The following is a 16,167-nucleotide window of genomic DNA, read 5'->3' on the forward strand; positions in this document are numbered from 1 at the left end:
AAGGCCACGGACGGCGCGTCAAGCAACGGGCAGGAAACCGTCCCCGTCAACACCGACATGCTAACGCAGGTGTCTCAATTAGAAAAAGCAGGGAAAAAAGGATCCAACAAAATATATTAGTCATCTGAACCCATCACGGCTGGGTGAGGAGTGCCAGGAACAGCCATTACGAACCATCCTTACGGGTTTTACAGATTCACCACGACATCCAGAAACCCGTGTGTCCAGGATGTTTTTTATTTGTTCCAACGATGGGAGGGAAATATTTGGGGTAAAAACGGTAAACGTAACTATTTTCCAAGAAGTAGGGCGGCCTGCACCGGCGTCCCACCTGGGGAAGGGCGGCGGAGCATCTGTCGCGGCGGCAGCTCAAGCCGCAGACGCGGAGACCTTCGTCACGGACGTGGGCGGGGGAGGAAAGGATGGAAAATCACAGGTGCGATCGGCCCACGTCTCTCGACTCTCCGGTGCCTTTACTATGACTGTATCTACAGTCTTTCTGGATGCCTCTGTCCTGTGATGCCCCTGCACTGCGAGCGGCATTGGGGGTGGTGGGGAGGGGAGGGGCGGGGGTCGCGGTCCCCAAGCCTCGCCCTGCCCTTCTGGTCTCAAGTCCACAGCAGCCCTGGCCTGACCATCTGGGACTCAGGACAGATCACGGTGGGTCTCAGAGGCCCCCCCGCCTCCAACCACCGAGTGGGTTAGACTAGAAGACGCCTAAGGTCCCCGCCAGCTCTCCCAGCTCTGACTCGGACTCTAGAAACGCTGGCCAGGGACAAGCCAGCGCAAGTCATCTGTAATCGTGACGCCAACTTTCAACTTTCATCTCCGGGACTGGAGCAGCAACGCGTTCCCGTTCAGAGATGGGCCTTGAATGAATGCTCAGTCGCTCTAGTCTTTCTAAGAATGTGTAAAGACGGCAGCAGGGTGCAGGGTCCGGGCCTCCTCCAGCCCTGCCCTGAGTGAACCGAGGACGCTGTGACATCGTGGAAAAGCAATATTCCAGAAGCCCTCCCTGTGAGCCAAGTGAGTCAGGAACTCGACTCTTGTCCCGGGGTGTGGCCCAGCCGGGGGGCCCAGAGGCGGAAACAGCACCAGCGGCTCCAGGGCAGCGGCCGGTGGGACACGCCGAATAGCTGAGGGGATTGAGAGGTGCAGAGGCCCCGTCACCAAACCAGCCAGAGCGGTGTAAGGTGCAACACAGGGAACAGTCGACAATCTTGTCCCGACCTGGTATGGGAGATCACTAGACCTACGAGGCGATCATCATGTCCACAAATACCGAACCACCATGTCGCACACCTGAAACTCATCTACTCTACATCAATCCTGAATCGGTAAAAAGGAAAGAGGAAGGAAGGACAGACAGACGGACGGACGGACGGACGAAGAGAGGGAGGGAGAGGCGGGCGCTGACTTTCCCGAGGCTCCAGGGGGACTCTAGCGCAGGGACGACGGAGAGACACTGAACGAAATCCTCCATTTGAGGCTCTAAAACTCCAACCCAGGCCGGCCAGCCTCGCTCTGGAAGCTCTGTGTCGCCTTTCCCAAGACCACAGCAGAGTCACCCGCGGGCCAGAATTCTCCTGGTGGTCACGATTCCCCACCAGGACCTGCCCCTGGCAGTTACGCTCCCGTGTGCGCGTCCTCCCCGCGGCCCGGAGCTCCCGGACGGAGCCGTGACCCCGTCCCACAAAGGGCTACCGGCCGGCACCAGCTCGCGCGCGCTCTCTCTCATGCTGACCGCAGGGCTCCAAATCAGAGGACAGAACTCTCTCTTTCAGCAACACGTTCCATACAGAGACCTCCAAGCCCATGACCTACTCCCCCAGCAGGGCCAGACACTAAAAGTGAGGGGCCCAGGAGAGCCCCGGCTCCAGCATCAGACGGAGTCGTCTGCAGCGTTGGTGCCGACCTGAGGCCGACAGAGCTCGGATGCGGCCCATCAGCAGGGTCGCCCGCATCCCGCCGTCCCTCATTTGTAAACAGATGATTCCTCCCTACTGCCTGCTGCCCCCGGAGGCTGCGCGGGTTCTGTTTCGGGTTCCGAAAGCGGCATTTCTCCGGGCGCAGGAAGCGCGGAGCGCCGGCACTCATGCGGGCGGCGCAGGCACTGGGGCAGAAGGCAGCAGCTGAACTTGGGTCGAGCAGAGCCTGGAAGGTCAGTGTCCACGTCCCTAAGTCGGGGGCTGGGTCAGAGAGCCCCCGGCCTGCACCTGCTACCACCAAGTGTCTCATGAAGTAGGGGGTCCGGGGCAACCCAGAAAACAGACCTGAAGACACAATCCTCATGGACCCTCTGCCGCTTACATCCACGCGTCTGCCCCCCAAAAGTGATCTACCTAAAGCGACTACACAAAGTCAGGCCCTGATCTTTCTGGCAGAGTCTGTCTGTGTCAGGCAAGGGACGGTAGAGATTTTAGCTGCTTGGTCACGGGCCTCCAGGGTTGGGGACTCCCTGCCACAACACCCCAACCCGGGAGCCGGGACACACGGCCGAACCTGAAGACGTCATCTCATCTGTAAAACGGGGGCAGCGCTAACCGTCAGAGCCGGCGGCGCTGAGGGAGCACTCCACCAGCCCCAGTCACGTCCCGCTGCATCCGGAAGGTGCTTCTGCGTCTGTGCCCCAAAGTGAGCCATCACCATAGACCAGATTAAATCACAGAGCAGCAGGGTTTTAGGAACAGGCAGTAGGAAGGCAGGAGGCTGAAATGCTACATCCACGTGCGGTGCAGATGTCGGGAGCTTTCTTACCGGACTATGGAGAGGTTTACACGGTGATGAGGCCTGTTATCAGCACACAGACAGAGGACTCCACAGGACGAATCAACAGCTCAGGAGCCCTCCCAGTGTTCCTCAGGTTCCGAGCGCTCTCCGAGTTCGGGGGTTTGCCAAAATAAATTCATTTTCTGACAACCCGGGGCCACCGCAGAGCGCAGGGACCTGGGTGGGGCTGGGCTGGGGGAATCGAGGGAGCCCACGGCACTTGCGCTCCCGAGCCTTGGTTCTGCTGTGAGGAGACAGCCAGGGTCCCTGCCCCCTCTTCCACCGCAGGGGTCCATCCCGTGACAATCATTCTCCTCTGGGCACCCAGTTCCCCCTCCTCTTCAGCAAGAAAGGTCGTGTTTAATTACGGTAAGGACGGGGAGGACAGTAATTCTGTTGACTCGCGGGAGGCTCCGATCCCACTGTTTGGTGGCGTCAACACGGAGTCTGGGGCTGCTCACTCAGGGCACATCGGCCCCCACACCGAGGCAGCACCGTGAGACCACGCAGGTGCACGGCCCTCCCCGGATGCATCCCGGACGGCCCTCAGGAACACGCCGTGGGCTGTTCTTTCTTCTCCTGTGTTCGGGGGATAATACTCTGCTGTAATAAATATGTCACCAAAATAATTAGTGAGGCTCCATCATTTGCACTGCTAAGTTTTCACAAGGGCCAACTTTTGTTAATGAGAAAAGCACAAGTGGTTTGCAATCATGGTACCAAGTCTTGGGCGCCGGTACCGGAGCAATAATGTTTCAAGGCTCGGAGATGAACTTTTAATGAATATTTAATTGCTCTATTCTTTATACGTATAAAGTATGCTTTCAGGGTACACTCTGAATACCAAAAAGGCAAGACTCGGTTTCTCTTAGCGGAGTCATGTATTGGAGTTCCCCTAATGATTTTGTTGCAAAGGGAAAAAATGTCATCTAGGTTTCCAGCTCTACAGGAAGGAGTTCTGGAGAGTAATCTGCAAAGGGCTATTTGTTGCAGCAATATTCCAAAATCCTTCAGAGCAAAATATAGATAGAGGTTCTCTGAAACACACAGAAAAAAAAAAAATCTAACAGTATATGTATGGAAATGTTAGTGGTCTGGGGAAGGAGGTGCTTTCAGTTTTTTTTTTTTTTTTAAGATTTTATGTATTTATTTGACAGAGAGAAATCACAAGTAGGCAGAGAGGCAGGCAGAGAGAGAGAGAGGGGGAAGCAGGCTCCCTGCTGAGCAGAGAGCCCGATGCGGGGCTCGATCCCAGGACCCTGAGATCATGACTTGAGCCGAAGGCAGAGGCCTAACCCACTGAGCCACCCAGGTGCCCCTGCTTTCACTTTTTTACGTTACATTTCTGTGTTGCTTTAATTTCTTATTTAAATAAAAAAAGGTGTGCTTTCATCACTAAAAATTTTTTTTAAGCATAAAACAAAGAGCCTCCGTTTGGACAGCCGGTGCAAAGTAAACATCCTAATTTCTGTCCCAACCAGGACCGTGGGCTTGGACATTCACGTTTCCAGAAACGAAATGGAAGGGAAAAGTGGGGAGCTGGTGGAGGTTCACAATGCCCCATTCTAGGCACGTGTGGCCTGCCGTGTCCACGTTTTAAAAGAATGTTTTCCTGATTATAAGAGAAACGTCTGCTCATTTTCAAGAGCACAACCCTCATTTGCAATGCCAACACCTCTGGACAGCCGTGTGCACACACGGTGTCTACTTCTCCCATTATTCTATACCATGTTTTTAAACAAAACTGAAATCATACTAGAGATGTGGTTTTGGCTGAACCCACAATTAACTGGTATGGTAGAAACCACTAAATTAAGGTCACCAAGGCATTTTCTCTCCATCTGTTACTCCTAAACACGACATTTTTGTTTTACACTCTGATGGATAAAAACTCGCTTTATTGTACCAAGATAGTGCGTACAGAAGGCACAGCTGCCAGGGTGATCTTTTGAAAACATAAATTAAATGATGCGACTCTCCCATTTTAAAACCCTCCGGCGGCTCCCATCCAACTCAGTATAAAACCACACTCCACAAAATAACTTCCCAGGCCCCCCACGAACTCGCCCCTGATTCTCCGAACTCCTCTCCTGCCACACTAGCCTCCTTCCTGCTCTTCTAAGGCACCTGACTTGTTCCTACCTCAGAACCGCCAGAAGTTCTTCTCCAGATCATTCCCAACTGACCCAGCTTAAATACGGCTCTTCAGTGAGGACTCTGTTGGCCACCCAGTACGAACCGGCCCCTCCACCTGTCTCGACCAGATCATCAACTTCTGCCGCCTAGGTCTACCTTTCACTGCGAGCTACGCCGGTAGAATAGGAGAGTACCATGTTCCTCAGTCCCTGAACCAGAGACGCTCCATAAATCTTGGTTGAATGAATGAAAATGTTTTCCAAGTCTCCAGATTTGTGGGGCACGAGATAAAGTAACCTACTTAAACAGGCCTTATTCACAGCAGAACTGCCCCTTAATGAGACTTTTTAAAATAGGTCACCACCTTCTCCTGCAGCCTGGTCGTGGACAGCTGCCCACAGCACTGCCGGTGGGAGAACAAGGGAGTTATTTTGTCTTGGCCCGATCTTCATTTTGCTTATCCAGACCGTCACCTACACCAGAAACCCAGTGGCCACACTAGACCCTTTCCGCTCCTACGCCTACATCAATTCATCAGTAAGTCCTGCCGACTCTCCCTCCTAGAGAGATGTCTGGTATCCATGCCACACACGGTTCCAGCTTCCTTCCAGAAAACTCGCTTGCCCCATCCCAATGACCTACCCAAAGCTCTGCTCATTGGACACTTTCTCTTAGCATCTGGAAGTCAGCGGAATACTGGGCTGACGCAGATGATGAGGATAAATATGGTGGGTAGATCTGGAGATTACTTACTCCCATAGTATCGCCTAAGAGGAACCAGAAGATACCTCCTGCCACCGAGATCCCCGCAGCCCCCCAATGCCTACCCGTCCGGTCTCTGGCTCTTCAGCCCGCTGAGTCCCATCACCACCGCCAGTACAAGCGCTTTGTTTGCTTCAGGGTTTAGTCACAGTTGTTTCTGTCGCCTCGCTGGGGTCTACGCCTCTGGTCTCCTCCCTGGCGGATCCATTCTCCGCGAGGCCCCCAACCACACCTACCTAACACTCGAATCTGACCACACTGCGTGCCCCCGGTGGAGAAAAGCTGAGCCCCTGGTCCAGACCAACCTCTTCTCTTGCCACTCCCTACCTCTACCTTTCCGTTCCAGGAACTGCAAAGCCCAGGCTGCGGTCTCAACCCCCGGCCTCTGCTCACCCGACTTGCTCTGCACAGGGAGCCCCGTTCAAGGCTGGCCACTTCGTGCTCAACCGTTAAGCTCAGCTCAGACAGCACTTGCACGCTGGGCTAGGTGCCTCCCGGCCCTGCTCCCAAGTGTGCAGCCCCAACCCACGGTCTGCCTTCCCCACTCAACGGTGAATGTTTGGAGGACAGGCACAGTGTCATATGCATCTCTATATCGGTAACCACAGAAGAGGCACGGAATGCATTTTAACAACACCAAAAAAAAAAAAAAAAAAATCTAACAAGATGTTAAGTGATTAAAATTGTAATTCACTCGAAAACCCCAGGTGGGATGCAACAATGTGTTTTCAGCTTCTGCCTTTCTACCGGTGTTCAGAGCGACCCTCAAATGGAGCCCGCGGAGATCAGCCAGTCCATGCCCTGCCCATCTTCAGCAAGGTTTCACAGCTGGAGGGGATGCACGTTGTTGGAAAAGGCAACAAGGCTATTGCCAGGGACACTTCCTGATGGTTCCCCATCAGCAGAAGACATTGCAGACATCGAAGATATCAGTTTAAGCCTCGAGGAAAGGGCAAGGAAGCCGCCTACCCCACACCAGTGTGAGCACAGACAGGGAATGTGCAAACAAAGCGGCAGCTGCCAATAATCAAATCAGCCTCACCTGCAGCTCCAGCGTGGGCACACGGGGAGAGAGGGCCTCCCCCTCCCCGGACCCCCCTGCCTGAGCTTCCTCACCCGCCTGGAGTGAGGGTCCAGAGGCTGACCCCGATTCGCTCATCCAACACAGGGCGCCCACTCTGGGGCTGACGCCAAACAAGGTCCGGAAGGTCAGAGTCACCGAAACACCCTCTTCGGCTCCTACACAGTCGTGTGGAAAGATCCCTGGGCTTAGAATCAGGAACCCCAGCCTTTTCCCCCACCAGTGGCATCAGCCTCAGGAAAGTTACTTACATCCCTCGGCATCGGTTTCCAAAAAGGAAAACCAAGGATAACATGAGCTCAAAGGTGGAAAAGTGTCCGGTACCAGGCTGGGCCCCAGAAAGCTGGGGGAAGAGGGTCTCTCCAAAGACCCTCTCCCGTGTCCCAAGTCCCACCAGAGCCAGAGAAGTCCTCGCAATGGGAGCACCAGCGCCCCCCTTCTGCCACCCAGTAAGCACCGCAGGGGCCGCCGGAGCGGGGGCCGGCAAAGCGGGAACTGCAGCCCCCCACGCGAGGCTCAGGGGCCAGCTCACACATACCTCTCCCCGGCTGCTGGGGAGCACACCTTCCCCGCACACCGTCCCCACCAGGCCGCCTGCTACGGAAAATACAGCTCAAGACTGGAGCCCAGACCTGCCCCATAGTGTTTAAGCCCTGATCAGGGGCCTCCCGCTGTGCTGATAAATGTTCGACTCCACCAAGCAGCTGCCACACATAACTGCACCCTCCCCCCTTCCCTCCCCTGCCCTCCCGTCCCCTGCACCTCGTATAAAGAAGGAGTTGTGTGTCTCCGTCAAGCCTTGCCTATCATTTTCTCCATAGAACCAGCTGAATTAAATTACTTTCTTTCTAAAAAGCCCTTATTCGGCGCCCTAGCTAAAGGCCTGATTACTGGCAAGAGCGTTCAGAGTTCAGAGAAAGGTGATCTTGATGAACGATTCTAAGAAGATTTAGCGCTCCTCCAATAAAAGATCCTAGGGATTGTGTTACCCGCCTGTTTTGTTTTCATTACTCCACTCGGATACATCCAGCAACCAACCCCAGTGCTGCAGACCCGCTGCTCGGCAAACAGAGCTGCTCCCCAAGCAGTCAGTGCCACGAAAACCCACAGGTCTGCAGTGAACTCAGAAAGAGGGGGGGCACGCTGGCGGGCTCCCCACCAGGCAGGCCTCAGGGGAGCACAGCCCAGGGCATCTGCGGGGCACTCGCAGCCGCCACCAACAGCCCAAGAGGCCAGCAAAGTTCTGCAGCTCCAGGAACGAATCCTAACCCAGGTGTCACCGCCAAGGTCTGAACTGCCACCTTAGACTTAAGTCAGAGCCTCAGATAAACCAGCGGCGGGTAGAGCCAACACACCCTTCCGCCCCGCAAAGATGGAATAAAACCCACCAGCCGGCGAGGAGCTGGAGTTCGCTTCCATTTAAAAAAAAAAAGTGTTGCTCTAGCCTCAAGACAGTTTCACACCAAATGGCTTTAAAACCCTTTCCAAAGCTTGGATGCCTGAATTGAAAAAGAGTTTATCTTTTTGACCCGAGGCCAGCAGTTAAAGCTGCAGGACAAGGCAATCTTAAGAGCCAGGAGTTTTCCCGTTTGCACAAATGCTGTGTGTCAGGACATCCAAGGGGCAGAAATCGACCCATTCTTCCTGGAGAAGGTCACCTCCACTCCCTTCTCCGGCGAATGCCATCAGCACTTCCGCGGGCACGACCCCACAGGGCCACACGCAGCACCCCGCGCTGGTCCCCGAGCCCGGGAAAGTCTCCTGGTCTGCGGGAAAACAGGCTCGGGGCCTGGGGGTGGCGCCGGGTCTGTCTCCGCACCCACCGAGCCGCCGGCGCACCGCCACCGGGCTAAGGGCTCCGAACCACTGGCAGGGAAGGCGCCTTCTCCACACACGCCTCCTCGAAGCAGAAAGAGCAGCGGGAAATGCTGCCGCGGTGGGGGCAGAGGGCGCACGTGGCCGGCGCCCAGGAGGCAAGACGCAGCCCCGGGTCCCCGCCCGGCGCCACCATCCCACCGGGGTCAGGCGTCCCCCGCTCGCCCCCGCCCCGGGGCCCGCCCCAGAACTACCTGCTGCCGCCCGGGCGCCCTCAGGCCAAGTCTGAGGAAGTTCACTCCCCGTCGCGCCAGTCCGGGGAGGCTGGGGCCCCGCGTCCACCCGGGTGCCCGGGACAGCCGGAGCCCGCCCCTGCCCGGGCGCCCGAGCCAGCGCGCGGCCGAGGGCCCGGGGGGGCAGCCGAGCAGCGGCCAGGGGCCAGGCCGGGCTCCCGAGGCCTCCCCGGCGATCCCCGCGGCCCGCGGACCTTCCCGGCCGTGCGCCTAGGAGGGCGAGCAGCCCGCGCGGGGCCCGGAGGCGGAGGGGATCCTGCGTCCCGCCTCCCCGGATCGCCATGACTCCGGCTTCCCGGGGACCTGCCAGCCGCCCTGCCCTCCCACCTGGGCTGCGGTGCGGCGCCCGCTCCTCCCTCCCTCCCTCCCCGGCGGCCGGGGGCGCGCAGCCTGGCAGCCCCCCGCGCCGCGGACTCCGCAGCCCGCGCAGTCCGGGACCCCCGAGCGGGACAGCCGCGGCCCTGCCCGGCCCCACGCCCCCGGGGCGCGCGGTCCTCCGGCGGCCACCCCAGGGGAGGGCCAGGTGGCTCCGGGGGGCCCCCGGCCCGCCCCGGTACCCTCTGCCCGCGCCAACAGGTACGGGAGGCGTTGTCCGCGGCGGCCGGCCGCGCGCTCCGGGCAGGGGCTCGGGGCTCGGGCAGGGGCTCGGGGCAGGGTTTCGGGGCAGCGGGGGAGGCGCGAGGACCCGGGGGAGAGGCGGGGGCGAGGGGCGCGGGGGGCGAGGGCGGGCGCGGCGGCACTCACCTCTGGCTGGGCCGGGGCCGGCCGCGCGGGCCCGCCGCCCCGAAGCCCGGGTTCCGAGGCGCCTCGGCGCGGCGCGGGGGGCTTCCTCCGAGGCCCGCAGGGAGGGGGCGGCGCGGCTGCTCCCCCGGCGCTCACACCCCCAGCCGGCGGCCGCGTCCCCGCGCCGGCATCCTCGCTGCCGCCGGCTCCCACGGCGCCCCGGGCCGCTCCCCAAGCGCGCGCCGGGCCGGCGCGAGCCCCTCGTCGGCTCGGAGCGCGATCCGGGCACGCTCCTCCCCGTGCTTGTCCTCCGCGCCCGTCTGGGGACGCGTGCCCCGCACCCCGGCACGGCGCGCGGCTCTACCCCTCCCGCTGCCGCCGGCCGTGCGGAGCCCCGGCGCGCGGGCTCAGCCCATGTGCGCGGCCGCCTCGCTGCGCCCCGGAGCCCAGTGGCCGAGGCCCCGCCGGAGTTGCGCGCCCCAGAAACTCCATGCGGCTCCGGCCTCCTGCCCGGCTCCTCCCCGGCGGGCGCCCCGGGGCCTAGAGGCCGCCCGCAGCGCCGCGCCCGCTCCGCCCTCGCCCGCGCCGGGAGCCGGGGTTCGGGGCTCGCCTCGGACGCCCGCGCCCCGGCTGCTCCGAGGGACCGGGCGCCCCCGCCCCCGCGCCTGCGCCGCGCCAATGGCTCCCTCGGTTTCCAGGCAGCGCAACCTGAGGAACGCCTCGGCGCGCGCGCTCACACTCGCGCACACACGCGCGCCCCGCACACACACACGCGCGGGGGGCGAGCCGGCGCTCGGCACACGGTCCTCCTCCCGGCCCTCCGCGAGCGGCTGCCCACGTGAACTCCGGCAAACCGCCTTTCTCCGCATTGGGCAGCTCGCCCGGGCGCCCCCCGCCCTAACCGCTGCGTCCCCGGCGCCCCCACCCCTGCGCCGCGACCGCACCTGCGGCGGCGCCCGGGGCCGGAGGGGGACTCGGCGGGGCCACCCCGGCCGCTCTCGAGGGACGCGCGTCTGCGGCCGCCGCGCGCCGCGCTCTGACCCCGCTCCCCTGGGGTCCGCGAGCCCCCGGGTCGGCCCCCGCTTCTCTTTCCAAGGTCATAGGATGGATTTGGTGAGGGGGACGGGGCGCTGGGACGCAGGTGTGAGCCGGAAATCTCAGACTCTGGCAGCCGCCCGGGGCGGACCTCCGCCAGGTCCGTGCTGGGACCCCCTTTCCGTCTGCCCCAGGCCTCAAGGGCAACCTTTTCCGCCTGGTCTCCAGTCGACTTCCCAGTCCCCAGCAGTCTCCCTCGCTGCGCCCAGCAGCTGATGGAAACCACGTTGCAAGGAAGGTTGGTGCTGTCAAGTAAGAGCGAAAATCAAAACGCCAAGATGGGTCTCAGACTGTCCGGCAGAGTCGGAGGCCTTCCAGGGCCTTCCCGCTCTTCCCAGGGGTGTGCCAGGGGAGGAGGAACCACCCACCTGGCTGCAGCCTTTCCTCACAGCACCCTCCTGTCCAGGACCCCAAGTGTCTTGCCCCCTCTAGGTGGCACAGACTGCTCCCCAGTTGAGACGCCTCCAATCCCCAGAATCAGAGAAAAGGTCTACATAAAAATTCTCACAGCAATCAGGAGCAGAGCAGGCGCTGCTGCCCTAAGCCTCGGGTCCAAACAGCTCAGCAGTCCTCTCTCTGCTGGCCCGTGTGGCTGCCAAGAGAAAGTGGGCCAGATCCTGCCAGCAGACACACACGTTCATCAGGGTCCCTCGCAGCGGAGCCCTGGTTCCTCTGAGCCCCCCTAACATTCCCCGTGGGCACCATTCCTGTGGCATTTAGCATTTTAACCTGTGTTACGACCGCCTTCCCTTGAACCAGTCCTGCTTCCCGGTTATCTTCTGGAGCCAGTGGCTGAGTCTTCTGTGTGAGATCGGATGTGCCCTGAAGGTCATCGGCAGAGGTTTCCGTAAGGGGCTGTGGGCACATGAACTAACAGCTGGTGGGGTCTCATGTGATCTTTTCCTGTGATCTCCCGGTTCGGATGCAAACTGCCTCTTCTAACAATCTGTTGCATCTGTAAATAATTGTGTCACTTTCTGCGTGGCAACGCGTCACCAAAGTTCCTTGGCAAGGCTATATATTGTTTATATAGCGGGTTTATATAGTGGGTTGCCAAACCCAGGTCTTCGTCCCCAATCTAAGCGCAGTTTCAACCGCCCCCCCCCCCTCAGGATGAAATGCAGGGAATGTGTCCTTAACAGATTGACCAGGGATTTCTCAATCTGTGCTATTGAGGGCCACCACCTGAAGCTCTCCAGCAACACCCCCAAGAAAGAGGAAATCACCTGCATGCTAAAATCCCCCCCACTTCCTGGAAAGCGGGCCTGACCTGGCACAGTCCCTCTGTTAGTAACTGTCTTGCCCCCACCCCCCAACTGCAGAGAACCCTTCCATCGTGTCCGACTCTCGAGTGCATCTCTACTTGCTAGATGGGGTGCTGCCTGATTCGTGAATCACTTAATAAAGTCAGTTCAATCTTCAGATTTGCTTGATTGAATTTTAACAACACGCACATGGTGGCGTTTCCTGCTAGAATGCAGGGGGTCCGCGTTTAACCGGAATAGGGTACACTTGGCACAAGTTCTCCACCCTCGCATACCGCCCCTGTGGCCTAGGGCAGTTGTGCAGTCTCTAAATGTCGCTGTCCTCCTCGGCGAAGTCGGATGATTACAGTATCATTGTGATAAGGTGGTTGTAAAGACGAAAGGTGATTTTGTGCAAAAGCAGTCCCTTAGCGGGGAGTTACACAAATCAGTGCTCGACGGAGAGGGGGAGCTCAGCAAATGTTAGCTGTTGTCATTATCAGGGAGTAGCTAACACACACAAAGACATCACCTTGGGGAAAAGATCAAGGATCTTTCTTCTGGAGAGACTAATCTCAGCGGACCTCAAAAACTAAGGAAGCCGGGGGGCAGACTTTGGTGAGCGTGCAGAATGCAATTTCCTGGCTCTCACCAACGATGACTACCTAAGGCTTCCACATTAAGAGATTTGCAGGTTCAAAGGCCCTGGTGCCCTTGCTCCAAATTTTATATATATTTATTAAGGGTCAAAATGTGTTCAATATATATTTATTAAGGGTCAAAAATGTGTCTGCCCCTTCCTATTAAAATGCCAAAGAAATTTTTGTAGCAATTATCGGAATGGAGGCTAAAAGCAGCGTAGGAGAAATGGGTGGGGGGGTGGACTTCCCTTTCCCCGGCGTTTGTAGCTGGAGTTAGCGCAAGTTCTCTCCAACCCAGAATAACACAGCCGTCTAGGAGCCAGCCAGGGAGAGACATTAACTTTGTCCAACCACCTGCCCCTAGTTTTGGGACAAATCCGACACCTGGACAATAGCATCTTTTTCGGACGCGGCCAGTTATTCCTGCCTCAACCTTCCCCCTCCTAACCTCTCTTTCCTTCCTTTGCTTTAACTTTCAATAAACACATTTACGTTCAGCGCTCAAGACGCCCAGGGTAGAGGGTAAGAAAGGGGTCTGCTGTATTCTGAACAGAAACAGGCAGAAAAAGACAAATCATGTGGGTGCGTACAGGCTGGAGGGTAAAGCTTTTCATGTCTTTCATCGAAATACAGGATTTAGAATACAGTGGCTTCTTTACAACACACCTTTTCTACCTCGTGGCTTGAGGTCTTAGAGTGGTTTTTAGGCACCAAACAGAGAAATCAAATAAACTTTGGTTCCTGGGAGCAGACTTCTCAGGGGGCCAAAGCCACACGGGCCTCAAGAAAACTCTTGGAGAGGACTTGACACACCCTGAGGAAATTGCTTCCGCAGGCTGTGCAGGAGAGCCCCCGAGTCCCGCACTTGTAGGACCGCGAGCAAAATCGTTTCCTATCACCATGGGATAAAGAGGAAGATGCCTAATGATCTCACTGGGTCCGACAAGGGAGATCTCCAAGTAGAACATAGAAAGGGCCGACCGATAAAAGGCAAGCAGAGATGACTTAAAGAAGAAACTATTCTCTCTTTTTTAGTAGAATTTGGAGGAAATAGAAAGAACCAGGACATGCTGGTTCATTCTAATAGGCCCAGGCAAAAGCTGACAAATCCAGGGCAATAAAATGGGGTCTCTGGGAAGGATGGGGCTGGAAGAGCCTTTGTTAAGACCTCACACTGCTTTAGGGGCACATCTGGAAGAGCTTCTTTTAATTTGTATTTTTACTTTAACTGAGAGAAAGCACGTACACACAGAAGGAGAGGGAGACGCAGACTCCCTGGTGGGCGGAGAGCCTGACTTGGGGCTGGAAGAGCTTGTAAGGGATAGAGAAGGGCCTATTCCTAAATAAGTAGGTTTGGCTTTTGTCTACTGGACGAGTTGTAATTTGAATCAAGGGAACACTCAATGATTTAAAGAAAATATTCTAGCGTGGGATCAAAAGGGACCGAGACACAGATCATCACTGGGTCCCCCAGTGCTCTCAAGGTAGCAGCAGGCGTGGAAACAGGCTGCTCTTTCTTACGGAAGACGCATTACGACTCGGGCAGTGGAGCCAAGAGTCCAAAAGGGGAACGCGAGAGCCAAGAATCATTCCCAAGAAGTAGGACCCGGCCCCCATTAAGGAATCGATGCCATATTCCCCCCTGGATTTCAGTATTGCGATGGGCCGGTGACTGCGACGGGAAATAGCTCCCCTGCCCTCCCGCGCTGGGTGTGATGTCCCTTACCGTGTTTATCTCTGCCTCACTTGTCTGTCGGGTTTTCAAGCGTGGGGAGGAGGTCACAGATCTCCAGGGAGCCTCACCCGCACCTGAAACTATTCTAGATAAACAAACCCGGGACCTTAAGCCTGAGCCTGAAGCCACAAGGAGGTGAAACTTTCTGAAGCTTTTAGAGGTTTCTGGGTGTTCTTCATGTTGGAAGAATGTAAACAGGGCACCTGGGTGGCTCAGTCGATGAAGCATCTGCCTTCGGCTCAGGTCCTGATCTCAGGGTCCTGGGATCGAGCGGGGAGCATGCTTCTCCTCCCTCTGCCGCTCCCCCACGACTCATGCTCTCTCTCCCTCTCAAATAAAATCTTAAAAAAAAAAAAAAAGAGAGAGAGAGAGAAGAATGCAAATAATTTTATACTCTGGATGCATTCAATGAGGCCACAAAAGCTTTGACGTTCGTCTTCAAGAGCTGCGATTGGCGTCTCCCTACCCGGGGACCTGAACAGGATCTGCTGCCTCTGCAAGAGAACAGGGAAGTTATTTTGTGCTGGTTTCTAGGTCTGGGACTTAAGAAACTGGAAGCTTCCATTTCCTGTCCCTTGGAACACTCGCTTGGAGCCCAGAGCCACTCTAAGAATTCCAGGTACCGTGTGGTGAGGCCGCGCAAGCTCTCTGCGCGGAGAGGCTCTGGGAAAGGACAGAGGGAGGCAAGATGGGCAGAGGAAGGGAAGTTGGGGGGCCAGGGGGTGTCCGGACCATCTGCAGCTCTTCCAGCCCCTGCTGGGACGTCTTCCGGCTGAGGCCCAAGAGACTGAGGGAGGGAGAAGCGGTCCCCACTGTTCTCCGAATCCCTGACCCACCGACGAGAAGAGCTGGTAATAAATTGGTGTTTTAAGCCACTTAGTCTTTGGGTGATTTGTTATATGGCAACAGATAACCAGAAGAATTTGCTGCCTTGAAAAGAGCCCAGATTACATTGCAAAGTGGGAAAAGCAAATTGCCAAGTAAGATATAGGTACAGTGTTTGAAAAAGACCATTTTGTGTGTTGTGTCCATATAGACGCAATATATGTGCACAGAATACACCTGTAATGTCATCTGTTGCCTCAATTTAAGGAATCAATATTGGAGGGCCTTCTACTTCTTAAGTACGTGCTGTATGAATGCTCTACAACAAACATTTTTAACATTGGCTTACTATTTATAAATGAGAAAATCATGTCCTGCATTTATTTTATTTCAAAGTCATGAACATGTAGCATATACCTACCAAGAGAGTAACACTCTGCCCTTAAAAAAAAAAAAAAAACACTAGGTTTACTCTATTACAGGATTATTATTGAAAAGAGATTATATTGACACACAGGCTGATAATTCTTTTAATATCTAGGATAAAGACCAATTCAAATGATCAACAAAGAACAAACAAATTATCAGCAAAGAAAAAAAAAAACCAAGAGTGGCTTCAGGAGCAACACTAGATCACAGAAGAAAAATGAATCAACAAATTTAGGAAATAAAATGTTCACTCATTTAGGTTACCATGTCTGAAAGTAAGACAAAAAATATTTTCCTAATGAAACAGGTGAGAAAAAATAAAATACTCAAAGACTTGTATCAAGAAATTTAAGAGCATCTGGATGGCTCAGTGGGTTAAGCGTCTACCTTTGGCTCAGGTCCTCATCCTAGGGTCCTGGAATGGAGTCCCACCTCAGGCTCCCTGCACTGGGCTCCATGCTCAGCCGGGAGTCTGCTTCTCCCTCTCTCTCTGCCCCTCCCCCTGCTCAGGTGTGCACACACGTGCTCTCTCTCAAATAAATAAATTAAACTTTGAAAAAAAGAAATTTAAAAAAATGGAATCAAAGCCAAGGATGCAAGAGAGGAATCAAGAGCCCAG

At 56.3% G+C, this 16,167-nt stretch overlaps 1 protein-coding gene across 5 annotated transcripts in view; it reads right to left on the reverse strand.

The window, feature by feature from the left end:
* Window positions 1-16,167, reverse strand: part of CALN1 (calneuron 1) — a 495,943-nt gene that overhangs the window by 381,154 nt on the left and 98,622 nt on the right. The window contains exon 1 of one of the 5 annotated variants that reach the window (XM_059154797.1): window positions 9,601-9,769. The exons of 3 other annotated variants lie outside the window; for them this stretch is intronic. The gene's annotated coding sequence lies outside the window, so the exon portion shown is untranslated. Of the gene's footprint in view, window positions 1-8,817; window positions 8,932-9,600; window positions 9,770-16,167 lie in introns of those variants that run through there. One more of the 5 variants, XM_059154798.1, reaches the window with a different exon arrangement.

Source organism: Mustela lutreola, chromosome 17 (genome assembly GCF_030435805.1).
Source record: "Mustela lutreola isolate mMusLut2 chromosome 17, mMusLut2.pri, whole genome shotgun sequence".
Classification (NCBI taxonomy): Eukaryota; Metazoa; Chordata; class Mammalia; order Carnivora; family Mustelidae; genus Mustela; species Mustela lutreola.